Below are 13,949 nucleotides of genomic sequence, written 5' to 3' on the forward strand. Positions count from 1 at the left end.
GTGAATAAATACTTAGGGCGGATGCTACTGTCTATAGCTCATTTTTATGAACTCACTAATAAATTATTTGTGGGAGAGCCAGCAATTTTCCAGGACCTGGGCCTTGAGCATCTGGGAAGATGAAATTTCAAGGAGATATCATAAATGGTATCAAATATTGCAAAAAGGTCAAATGTGAATAACAGCTGAAGAGTCTCCAACAGATAAGGTTGTTAGCTCTTCATGACATGATTCTGATGTGGGTGGTTAAGAATAGTTTAGGAATGCTGATAAATATTCACACCCCTGCCTTCCAAATTGGGACTATTAAATTAGAATCTCTGGGGTATATGGCTTAAGGATCTTGACTAAAAAAAATATCTGGGAGATTATTTTGCAGACTGGGGTTTGAGAACCAGTGAACTAGAGAAATGTATTTCAGTATGTGGTAGGAACAGAACTGAAAAGCTTTAACCAGTATACAGAGGAGAGGAAGTGTAGATAAAGTAAGTGTAGATAAGATTTGTTATGTAAGCAAGGCAGGAGTTAGGAAGGTGATTAGGTCAATGGAGGATTTTTGTTTTTATATTTTGTTTGAATTAACACAAACCATGGGAGTCCTTAAGTATGTTATTTTCTGATTAGAGACTTCAGAAGATACTCTGGGATCATTTGCTTACTACCAAATAACTTGTATCTTTATTTGAGTTCTGAGGCTGTAGGTTTTTACTAATTTGCCAATACAGTGATCTAATTTATCCAAAAGTTAAACATTTAGGAATCTTCAAATTTGAAGCACATTCCCCCCAAAAAAAGACTTAGTAAAAGGACTTAGTAAAAAGATTTAGTAAAAAGACTTAGTAAGTGGATCACAGAGCTGGGATGTGAGAAGGGCAGAACAGCATTTTAAATTGTCACATCATTCATTTTAATAAAAAGTTTTTAGGTTCTTACTGAGAGGTAGTTTAGCACACCATTCTCATCATTCTTTTTTTTTCTTAGTTACTTTGTTTATTTTATGTATGTATGTATGTATGTATGTATGTATGTATGTAATCTCTGCACCCAACATGGGACTTGAACTTCTGATCCCAAGATGAAGAGTCGCATGCTCTTCCCACTGAACCAGCCAGGTACCCTTTAACACATCATTCTTAACATGTTTATATTTCTAGTACTAGCATAATTTTTATGCCAGATAGCATTAAACTCTTTAACTGTCTTCTATGCTAAATACCAAATAATGACTATGCAACATTGTTTGTCTGCAAAAAGACTGTCAGGAAGTTAGATAGATGCTTCACTTCTGCTTTCTAAATCTTGCAGAATTTCAACTTTTGGTTGACTCTCACCTGGGCAATTCAGAGAAGGAAATTCTGTGAAGCATAGTTCCCAGCTTAACCAAGTTGCCACAGCACAATCACCCCATAACTTATATTGGGAGTACTTTGTGTTTAGGAGTCTTCTGTACTTTGTATTTAGGAGTCATGATGGTTCCACATACGTTATGAAGTTGTGCCTTGACGACAACAGAAGGGATGCCATGTGAATCAGAAGGCAGTCTTTACTATTGTTCTTATTTCTCCTCTTCCTCTTAATTTATAAAGAGATAGCTTTTATTGACTATGGTCTGCATGAACTGTGGAAATTGTTTACCCACAGTTTAATTTTATTTTCTTAGAAACATGAGAGCTAGGGTAACATTATCATTTTCTTCTAACAGATGAGAGAGCTGAGGTTAATGGATATTGAGTAATTTGGCAAAATTATAAGATCTTTCTATTTAAAAAAATGTTACTCATAGTTTGTTAGATTCAGGAGTATAGTCAAACCACTGTGCTATGGAGAGAAAAACTAGGATTTCATTATTAGTTTGAATAATGGTAAGAAGAATGACCAGAGTTCAGGTAGGTGTTTATACTTCTTCCTGTTTGGAGAGGACTCACTTTGATCCCTTGATGTAAATAGGCCAGAGGTTGACAGAAAGGCCAACCAGAAGGTCACAGCTCACCAAAACAAAGAGGACTGGGAGACATAGTACAGAGCCTCACAGGACAGAAAGAACTGATAGGAGGTAAATTGCTTGCCTTGGTATTGGTAGGGGAAAGCCTCCTAGTTTCTAATCTACTCTGAATCCTTTGTGTAGAGGCAGAGCGGGAAGAGTACCTAGAAATATCTAGTTATCAGAAAAAAATAAGAGTAAGGAAGGATCAATTGAATGGAGTATAATTTTCCTTTTAGAAAACGTTTCTCATATGTAAAGCAACTGCTCATAAGAATTATTCCATTCTTCACTTTCTAGCATAATGTGACTGTCCATTTTAGTTGTGCATTGATAGCCTAGTGAGAATCTGGCAGAGAGTTTGTTTGTTCATATGTGCTCTGTAAGCTGGTCTTCATGCAAACAAAGCAGGACATGGAGCCATGAACTTGGAATTAGAGAATGTGGGAAGAGTTACTAGTTATAGGGAGAAAAAAGGTAAATGATACCTGTCCAGTCTAGTTTATAAAGGGATTATACTTAAATATTAAGGTGAGCTGATATAAAAATCAAATGTTATTCTTTGAAAATGAAAAATATCTCATGGGAGGGATACAGCTTGATCAATATACATTAAACAACAAAAATAGGTTTACCTTATTATTTTTAAAAATTTTTTAATGTTTATTTTTGAGAGAGAGAGAGAGACAGAGTGTGAGCAGGGGAGGGGCAGAGAGAGAGGGAGACACAGAATCTGAAGCAGGCTCCAGGCTCTGAGCTGTCAGCACAAAGCCTGACGCGGGGCTCGAATTCACAAACTGTGAGATCACGACCTGAGCCGAAGTTGGACGTTTAACCAACTGAGCCACCCAGGCACCCCCAAAATAGGTTTACTTTAGATTGAAATTGTTCATATGTTCACAGTAGCAATCATGATAATATGTTTTCCATTATTTCTTTCCTCCCCTTTTTTTCTCACATAATAGAACTGAGTGTTACAAACACTGGGAAAATATCCTCATTTACCTCACCTTCCATCATTCCCAGAAACATAACTACAAAATTAATCTCTCCTTATAAGTGTTTGCAGATCATTTGTATGGAATACATAGGAGTTAAAGTTACAGTAATATTCTCTCCCATAGGCAGTTGCTAATTTTATCTGAGTGCTGTTACACCTTTAGTATTTATTTATTTATTTATTTATTCATTCATTCATTCATTCATTCATTCATTCATTTATATTGAAGTGTAGTTGACACACAATGTTTCAGGTATACAACAGTGATTTCACAAGTTTACATGCTATTGTTTAAAAATTTTTTTTGAATTTTTAATGTTTATTTTTTGAGAGAGAGAGACAGAGCTCAGATGGAGGAGGGGCAGAGAGAGAGTGGCGGGGGGGGGACACAGAATCCGAAGCAGTCTTCAGGCTCTGAGCTGTCAACACAGAGCCCATCGCGGGGCCTGAACCCATGAACCGTGAGATCATGACCTGAGCCAAAGTTAGATCCTCAAACGACTGAGCCACCCAGGTGCCCTACATGCTCTTCTTTTAACTAAATTTTAAAGTGGTGTCCAAAATAGCTAATAAGTAAACAGTATTTAAAAATGCAAAATGTATGCTATTTCTCTAACTGCAAAAGGTAACAGCACGCCAGAACATGTGAAAAGCAATTTTCAGTTATTTGTGCCAACATTTTGTATCTTTTTTCCTAGTGGCAATTTTTCTTGGTGGTATTTATTACTAAGATTAATGAGTTTGACTTTCACTAGCTTGAGAGCTAAGTAAATAAGTTCTTAATTTACTTGGGGTGTTTTAGCACTCAGACATTCTGGAATTTCTTTTTTAATCCAATGACATTAAAAAACCACTTAGGAATAATTATACAATGTACATTCAATCTCAGAAGAATTGTTTTTCTACTGTGAGGTAGAATCCAATCAGAAAGAATTTTTAAAAGACTTTCTCCTAACGTGTTTGTATTGATTGAATTGAGATATGGTCCACACAAATCAATACATGAGACGACAAGTTGTGTGTGATGACAGTAATTCTATCTGCAGGGTAACTGCCAAATGTCTGGGTACCAATGATTGTATTTCAGCTGGCTGGTCAGCACATGATAATTTGTCAGTAAGTCATTTTGCTTTCTCTGACTTACAAAATAATACTTATTTTCCTCAAAATATACATTTTGCTTACTATATCAATATTATTACATTATATATGTAATATATATATTATATATCAAGACTAGAAGGGTTGAAAATGCCCATTTTTAAATTTGACTTCTTTATCTGGCTCTTCAGAGAATGGATGGTCTCAGAATCCACATGCTGTCTGGTTTCCAGTATTGGTTTAGGCAGGAAGGTGCTTGTGGCCAGGTGTAAGACAATGATACGCTACTGCAGCTACTGAAATGTTCTCTACCAGGGACATTTCTGCTTACCAAGGCTAAAGAAAACCAAGGAAGTAGAGCAGCAGATTACATTAGGAATTTCTATAAGGGACTATCAAAGGAACGGGTAAGAAGTACCATTCAGAGAACCATGTAATTGGGTGGGACTTAGAAGTCTCTAATCTATCCTCCATCCAGTGCAAGAAGCCCACCGGGGCATTTTCTCCCACCACTTACTCATTTCTTGGATTGGCAGTGTTAATTATCAGTCAGTGAAACACATTTTACATAAGTAAGAAATGATAAACATCAGAGTACCAGAAAAACAACCCACAAAGAAGAAATATTTAGGATATTCAATTCAAGGGCAAATACACTTTACTATCATATGATCCTGCTTAGTTTCTTACCTTTTTTAGTTCTGAAATTTTTAGTAAAAACATGCAATTTCTATTTTTAGAAACCAGGAATGAGATGAAGCTGAAGTTCTCTTCAACAAGAGAATAGTGGTTCTTTAAAAAAAAGGCCCATTGCGGGGCGCCTGGGTGGCGCAGTCGGTTAAGCGTCCGACTTCAGCCAGGTCACGGTCTCGCGGTCCGTGAGTTCGAGCCCCGCGTCAGGCTCTGGGCTGATGGCTCGGAGCCTGGAGCCTGTTTCCGATTCTGTGTCTCCCTCTCTTTCTGCCCCTCCCCCGTTCATGCTCTGTCTCTCTCTGTCCCAAAAATAAATAAACGTTGAAAAAAAAATTAAAAAAAAAAAGGCCCATTGCAGTTTTAATGTCTACAACTGATACCCACTATTCACCTAAATTACAAATTACATTTCTTTTATGATATATATGTCCATTTCTAGTTAGAAATGTAAATCCAGGGGCGCCTGGGTGGCGCAGTCGGTTGGGCGTCCGACTTCGGCCAGGTCACGATCTCGCGGTCCGTGAGTTCGAGCCCCGCGTCAGGCTCTGGGCTGATGGCTCGGAGCCTGGAGCCTGTTTCCGATTCTGTGTCTCCCTCTCTCTCTGCCCCTCCCCCGTTCATGCTTTGTCTCTCTCTGTCCCAAAAATAAATTAAAAAAAAAAAAAAAAAAAAAAAAGAAATGTAAATCCAACTATAATACTGTGTTAAATTTATTTTTACATCTCTCATATTCCATTGTGACTGAATATTTCATAAAATTTAAGTTACCAACTTTGTTATCAAGGCATATTTTGCATCAGTATTCAATATGTTTGGTTGTATATTAATTCATGGGTATTTTCTTTTAACCAGAGAGATTTCTTCAGAGACCACTTTTCACTCCAAATTTAACCGCATTCTGTTTTGTTCTCTTAGGAAGAATCTGTATTATTAACAGTAATTGAAAGATGGTAAGAAGTCACATATTCTAAGAGTTTTTACATTATGTTATCTGGATGTCTGTAGGTGCCTTTGAAAGAAAATTGTTTAATCTGTGCTTTTCTTGTTTTGTCGACACCCTGAGTAGTAATTGTGGTTAAAAGGCATTGAAGTCCATTTAGAGTAGTTTTACACTTTTTTTTTCTTTTTTGGTAGGCAAAGGGAAGAGTGCAGTAATTTTGTTATATGATTATCATGACATTGGAAATGTATCTCTGGGTTGTAGAGGACATTTTCTGCAAAACCTCATGATTGTAATTTTGGATCATTGAGGAAATGTTTGAAACCAGTTTGCACAGAAGAGTTTCACAATTTAAAAAATCTCAAAATCCTAGCCATAGAGGAAGATACTAGTTTTGTCCCCATTTTTCAGAAACGAAAACTGATATGGGACATGTTTAAAGTATGCTGTGCTGGGCCACACTAACCAACAAAGATGATATATTTTAGTAGTTTCCTTAATGAATATTTCAAATGAAATATACTTCTGTGAATGGCCAAGTGAATCATGCAATAGAATTTGCATTTTTTTCCCCTCTGTGGTTTCTCAAGGCTCTTTTTAAGTAGGGAGCATGCATGTTTTTGAGGGAAAAATGCGAGCTAGAGGAATTAATTTTCAGTTGATGAAAGTGTTGTTTTTATTGTTGGATTTCATTCTTTTAAAGTTTCAATTTTGTATTTTAGGGATTGTTCAGCTAAGGAAGAAAAAAAAAGCCAGGAAAAGTCTGACTTCTATTAGGACTTTCCATGGGGTAGGAGGTTCTTTGCAAGGGCTTGTCAGCAATTACTTCTGGAGTTTGTGAGTAGTAAGGATCAAGGTAAACAGAACATATTGGACTGTTGGTTTAGACAAGAATGATGATATGACTTCAATATGCAATGTTGGCTGTCACTCACTCCTTGTTTTTTTCTCCTGACTCTATATTCTCAAATTTTATGGTTATACATACATGCTGTCCACATTAGGGTTGGAGTCACTTCATTCTAAAATTTGATCTAAAACAATAATAGAGAACAAAATCACCCTATACTTAGCAAGGGGGATTTTTGGTAAAGTTGATATACTCTAGCACTGCTGTTTAATATAATAGTCGTAGCCATTTGTACTCTTTAACACTCGAAATGTGGCTCCTGTGATGGAAGAACTGAATTTTCAATTCTGTTTAATCTTAGTCAATTTAAAGTTAAATAGCCCCATGTGGGCGAACACCCCTGGGCAGTGATGTGTGTAGCTCTAGAAGTGACTGCCAAATGTCCATGCCCCTGACCCTTTCCCGAATATGTGGAGTGCTGGTTCTTTCTTAGGGTTCATTGACACCTACCTCATTGACAAATTTGAGCATTCTTTTTTCCCTAGTGTGGGCCCAGCTTGAATAGCTAGATCTCTATCTATAAAAGTCTTTGGTTAGCCAACGTCTCCTGGTCATCCTCTAGCTTTGCACCACTGGTTGCCTGTTTGCTTTCTCTGAGTCTTCTTGTAATTGGGACTGGATCCTGTTCCTTCCAATTCTGGCTTACAGTGACAGCTACTGAGCATGCCTTCTGTCAGTTATAGCCATTTCCAGTTGGTGATTTTCGATTCTTGGACATAGAAGTTCCTTTCAGTAATGTGCAGTGGACATCTTGGCTGTGTTCATCAGGGCACCATAGCTAGTTTCTGCAGCTGTCGTAGATGCCTGCATGTCAAATCTGGTGATGAAGCTGTCATTTTTCATTTTGTTGCTGCACAGGTGGCTCATTTGGCAAATTATTTAATCTGTTTGCTCTAGCTTCCTTATAAAATGGAGATAATACTCATATCTAGCTCTCTTGGTTACTTGAGGAATAAATGAGTTAATACAAGAGAGGGGCTTTGAATGGTGCTTGGATATATGATTGTTGTATAAATCACCATTAGTAACAGTACTCCAGTGTTTTACATCGGATGCTCTGATTAAAACGATTTCCATTTAGCTCTTCATTTTTATTACATGTCAGAATATTATAAAAATACATTCTTTTAATTTTTTTCTGTAATTTAGCCTGAAAATGTTGTAGGGGAGGCTTAAGAAAGTGACTATATTACATATTTAACTTCAAGAACTTGAAATTTTCATTCAGTGCTCGATTTTCATCCTAAATGATCTAATCTGTGACCTTGGGCCATTAAATATGTGTGTGTTTTCTTTTTCTCTCCTATCTCACATTACTGTCTAGTTTAATAACAAATCCTGGGTCAATAGGAACTTCTTAGAAGGTAGTTTAAAAAACATCAATTATTAATTACATATGCCCTTTTGAGTTTTACTGCTACCCAAAAAGCTTTAGAATTTTTCCACGCAGAATCCCCTCCCCAAGCCCAAGACAGCTTTTCAAATAACTTGTAAGAGAATCATATTACATTTATTGGCTAGGATTAGTGTCTCTCAGGTTTGAAATAATTTGTTAATAACTGGTGTCTTTACCAGATACTAGGCAGATTTCCTAAAGAATAACCAAGCCAAGGACACTGTGCACTTATCTTCATTCAGAACCACTGACTTTATCTGTTGACTTTAGTTCTGGCTTCTGTTCTTCTAAACATTCAATTCGTATATAAATATACACATACATGTATATATGCATGTATATCTTGGTAATTTCTTGTTGTTTTTAAGCATTTGTGCCCTGTAGAAGAGAAGGAAAAAGTGGAAAATCAAGATGAATAATCTTGGCAGCTATGTTGTAGAAATATATAATTTTGTTTACTGAGACAAATGACTAGTCGTGTTGTGAGAAATGGTTAGCCAACTAGCAGAAAACAAGACAAAACAAAACAAAAAACCATATTCCAAGATGAAAAAATAAAACATTTATGTGTAAAATATGAACTCTTAGTAATATAAGAGGAAAACCTGAGAGAATTTATAATCTTACAATGGAGCAGTGCTTCATAACCATAACTCCTAGTCTGGAGCCCATGGAAGGAAGAATGATAACATTACAAAAATCAGTTACATTAGAATAAAATCTGTATCGCAAAAATACCAAAATCAAATACATAGGCCGGGAAAACTATTTGCAATTTATATCACAGGAATGTGTTAATATTGCTTAAGATTTTCTAGAAATCAAGAATAACACAAAAATTAAACCTGTACACAAAGGGAAGACATTTTTTTTAAATGTTTTTATTTATTTTTGAGACAGAGAGAGGCAGAGGGGCAGAGAGAGAGGGAGACACAGAATCTGAAGCAGGCTCCAGGCTCTGCACTGTCAGCACAGAGCCCGACGTGGGGCTCGAACCCACGGACTGTGAGATCATGACCTGAGCCAAAGCTGGACGCTCAACCGACTGAGCCACCCAGGCGCCCCAAAGGGAAGACATTTTTAATAAAAGAAGATGATGAAATGGTTCTTGTACATAGGGAATTATGTCTTAATCCTAACCCTAATGTCCATCAGAATCCTATAGAAATTCAAATCCTAAAGCAACATTGATAGAATTTTTTAGTCTCTTGAATTGATGGACATCTGTAAGCTTGTTAAACTCACACTATTGGTGTAGTCACTAGTAGCAAAATAACACTCTCACTTGTTGCTTGTGAGAATGTAAACAGTACATCTCCTACGTTGGACAGTTTTGCAAGATCTATAAATATTAAAACTCCATGCATATTTTAACCCAGACATTTTTTTCTCCCATGAATTTATTACTGGTTCTATGGTTGAATATTCATGACATATAATTTGTATAAAAATTATACTGTTGGGTGCTTAACTGGCTCATTCAGTGGAGCATGTGACTCTTGATCTCGGAGTCATGAGTTCGAGCCCCATATTGGGGGTAGAATTTACTTAAAACACATGCACACCCACACACACACACACACACACCAAAATAAAAAAGCATTAAAAATTTTATACTGTAGTATTATTATAATAGCAGAAATAACTTAAATTTCTGTAGCATTTGATGGTTAAATGAATTAAGGTATGTCCATACAATGGAAACCTCCCCAACTGTAATAATGAATTAAAAAAAAAACAAAACAGAAGAAGAATAAGGAAGTTTCCTATACAGAGATATGAAAGACAGCCAAGCTATAATGTTAAGTTAAAGAATCAAGGCATTGTGGGAGCTCTTTCCTTTCTCTATCCCAGCCGTTTTGGCAGCTGCTCTTGGTTGGGGCTGTCCTGCATCTAAGGCATGGAGGTGGTGGCTGAAAAGAATAAAAAGTCAGTGGAGTCAATCAACTCTAGGTTCCAACTCATTATGAAAAGTGGAAAGTATGTGCTGGGGTACAAGTGGACTCAGAAAATGATGAGACATAGTAAAACAAAACTAGTCATCTTTAACGACTGCCCAGCCTTCAGGAAATCTGAAATAAAGTAGTCCACTATGTTGGCCCAAACTGTTGTCACTATGTGGCAATAATATTGAATTGGGCACAGCATGTGGGAAGTACTACAGAGTGCACACTGGTTCTCATTGATCCAGGTGATTCTGATATCATTAGAAGCATGTCAGAACAGAGTGGTAAATTATAAATCATGCAAAATTTTTCCTTAATAAAACTGGCCAGACCTTCTTAAAAAAAAAGAATCAAGTTGCTATATGGCATGTGAAGTAAATAACATAATTCAGAAACACAGTCCAATAAAAATATGTGCTTGTATATTCATACATATATAAACCTCTGGAAGAATGCATATTACTGGAACTTTCATATAGGAACTGGATGTATGAACATAAGTATTAGAAAGAAACTTTTTACTGTATAATTTTATGTATGTTTTGATTTATGAACAGCATAGATGTATTACCTATTCAAATATACATATAAGTTGAATAAAAATGTTAATTAAGGGAAGTATCCCTTTGAGAAACTCAAAATAAATTATATTTCTATAACTTATGTTTCAAGCCATCTGTAACAATATTAATTTCATTTATTATTTTGGCACAGTGGATCTTTGGGCCTCTGAAGCTCATTGTTTTAAATTTCATATTTGGTTACATTTCGTTAAGTTACGAAGTCATAATTCCTCACTGGAATAGTCCCGAAATTTGTATCGTTTTTATTTCAGCCAATAGCAAAATAAAACCCAGGGAGATTACCTTTGCATAATGTCAGAAAGCACGACTGTGGGAGAAATGGACTAAATTTTCTATTTTCTAACTTTCAGTCAGTATTCCTTCAATGATGTTGAATTCTATTACATTGCACTATCATTTCTTACATGTTCTATTTTAGTGTTAAAAGCTTCTATTTTATTATTTTGTAAAAACCTTGAACAGCCTCTTCAAGGACAAAATGTTAGCAAAATGGAACATGAGAATTATGAACTAAAAATATTAATATCTTTTTTCTTTTAATTTATTATTAGTCTGTTAAGATCATCCTTTGCTACAAAGGGAATTCATTTTCAAATAGGAGAATACTTTAAAATATGTCTAGAATATTCTACAAAGTTATGTAAAGAGATTTCTATTAAGAAATTTTATAATTTAAAGACAAATCAAGTTCTTAATACAATAATTGTCTAAAATGAGAATTTGGATTTTGTTTTCTGAAGTCTAAAAATTTTCTTAATGGGAAACTAACAATTATTTTAGCCCAAAAATGAAAGACAACTAACTAGCATTTCCCTCTTTAAAGTATTTTCCCCCCACTCTTAACATCTTTTATTTGCTGCTCTTACATCTTAGATACCAGATGCTTCAGCTTGTCATCTGTATTTGTTCATCCTCGCCTCTCTTGAGGCAATTAATCTTTGTTTCTTTCACTCCAGTACCACTTTCGACAATCCACCTCTCTTCAAACAAGATTGTTAAATAAATCTTTCTAAAGTACCACCTTCTGGTATCACTTCCAAGCCCAAAGAAGCTCTAATATCTCACAATATGTTCAAGAGAGATAAAATGCCTCAGAGTCAAATCTTGATTCCAAATCTATTTATTGAGCATCTAGGCATGTTGCAAGGTCTACAGAGACTTATTTCCTCTCTTCCCTATATCACTCTTTCTGGAGGTCAGAGTTTTAATTCATTTTCAAGTTCTGGCTCTCATAGGTAAGCAAGGGCCAGTACCCTTCCTCTAGATGCCACAGTCTCCTTATTTGTGAAATTGGAATGATAAAGTATACTTACATTACCGTTGTTAGGATTCAATGAAGTTGATATATGTAAGATGCTTTGGAGATGTGTTTGGTATATAGTAATCACTCTACAAATATGCACCATTTTTATTCCCTTCCTCCTTGAAGAGTCAGGGTTGTGTTTGACTTCTCCCTTAGGTATATCTGTTTCCTGTGTTTAAGATTCTCTTCCTCCTCATCTCTACTTATTCAAATTCTGTCCTTCCTTCAGATCACAGTTTAAGTGGCTTCTTTCTGATACAGATATCTCTGTGCACTCCAGCCAGACACCTAATAGCACTAGACTGCAAATTCCACTTAGCTCTTAATCACATACTACTCGGGAGTAGAGATCATGTTTTAATTATTTGATTCCATCAATGCCTGGGTGCTGAGGCTTCTTTCACAACAAGACAGAATCAATAAACAACAAATTTCTTACATGGTAGGTATATACATCTTCTGGACCCAACTTGAAAAAAAATTATGACCTTTAGTCCTTTCATCATATTGGCAATCCACATATCTTTTATTTTTACATGATACTCATTGGATGTTCCTTGAATATAAGAATCCTGTCACTGGGATTTGTGAATGGGCTTCAGAAGGGCAGCAAAGCCTCTGAAATTGCAGAATTTGGGGTACGGGAATATGTGTATTTTCTCCAGGCGAAGTGGTAGGCCCACAAAAATACTAGGAACCATTCTTTATTATTTGTTTTCATCCACGTTTGGTAAGTAGGAACCAAATTAATAATATTCAAATTGATCATTAATGTTATATATCTTATCATTTGCTTAAACTTCCATGTTTTCAATGCAAGATATGCACTTTAAGAATTAAGTATATGAGATTCTTATGATTCCATTTTTATTGTTTTTTTTTAACTAGATGAAGCCTTAAAGAATATTTCTTTTTTTCCCCCATAATTGTCCAAATGAAATTGATGCTTTTAAAAAATGAATGGTGAAAGGTGTGCCTGTCTGGCTTAGCTGGTAGAGCATCGAACTCTTGATATTGGGGTCATGAGTTGAAGCCCCATATTGGGTGTAGAAATTACTTAAAAATTAAAAAAAAAATAATATAAATGGTGGTTTGTTAACTTCCGTCAAGATGAAGTAGGGAGCTTGGCAGAACTCCTCAGCAAAACTAGTTACATGAAAATTATAAAATATTGTTACTTAAAGTCTCTTGAAATTGGGGTGGTTGGCTGGCTCAGTCAGAAGAGCATGTGACTCTTGATCTCAGGGTTGTGAATTCATGCCCCATGTTGGGTGTAGAGATTACTTAAAATAAATAAATGAATAAACTTTAAAAAATAGTTTATGGAAATTAACCATAAGGGAATGTAACAAACAAATATCTATTCAAGAGTATCTACTATATTTTTGAAAGAACAGCAAGAGACTGTGGCATTTGAACCATGACTAGCTGCATTACCTTTATACCACACAGCTCCATGTTATGGAGGCTCTATTATAGGCATATGTAGCCAAAAGCTGAAAGGCTACTTTTCTACCACATTTCAGTCTAGGATTATGATTTTACCCTGAGAGGACTCTTTTTTTTTTTTTTTTTTTAATTTTTTTTTTTTCAATGTTTATTTATTTTTGGGACAGAGAGAGACAGAGCATGAACGGGCGAGGGGCAGAGAGAGAGGGAGACACAGAATCGGAAACAGGCTCCAGGCTCTGAGCCATCAGGCCAGAGCCCGATGCGGGGCTCGAACTCACGGACCGCAAGATCACGACCTGGCTGAAGTCGGACGCTTAACCGACTGCGCCACCCAGGCGCCCCACCCTGAGAGGACTCTTATGATTAGTGGTTGCCAGGTTATTGTTTTTCCATTCATTTTATTTACAATTTGCCTATGTCTTTAGCCTATTATACATTCTAACAATCTCCCTTTACAATTACTGTTTTGCTTTTTACGTGTTTCATTTCTTCTTTATATGTTTAATATTCATTATATTATCTATCCAATACTATCTCCTACCACTTGTACAATTATTTTTTTTGTAAATGTTTATTTATTTTTGAGAAAGAGAGAGGCAGAGCATGAGCGGGGGAGGGGCAGAGAGAGAGGGAGACACAGAAT

The 13,949-nt window shown here is 36.0% G+C and overlaps 1 pseudogene; it reads left to right on the forward strand.

Moving 5' to 3' along the window:
• The first annotated feature begins 9,921 nt into the window (after window positions 1-9,921).
• On the forward strand, window positions 9,922-10,262 carry LOC124508321 (60S ribosomal protein L30-like; annotated as a pseudogene).
• Window positions 10,263-13,949: the final 3,687 nt, after the last annotated feature.

This window comes from Lynx rufus, unplaced genomic scaffold (genome assembly GCF_022079265.1).
Source record: "Lynx rufus isolate CCGP_SWC_20201006 ecotype Redwood Valley unplaced genomic scaffold, mLynRuf1.p SCAF_13, whole genome shotgun sequence".
NCBI classification, from domain to species: domain Eukaryota; kingdom Metazoa; phylum Chordata; class Mammalia; order Carnivora; family Felidae; genus Lynx; species Lynx rufus.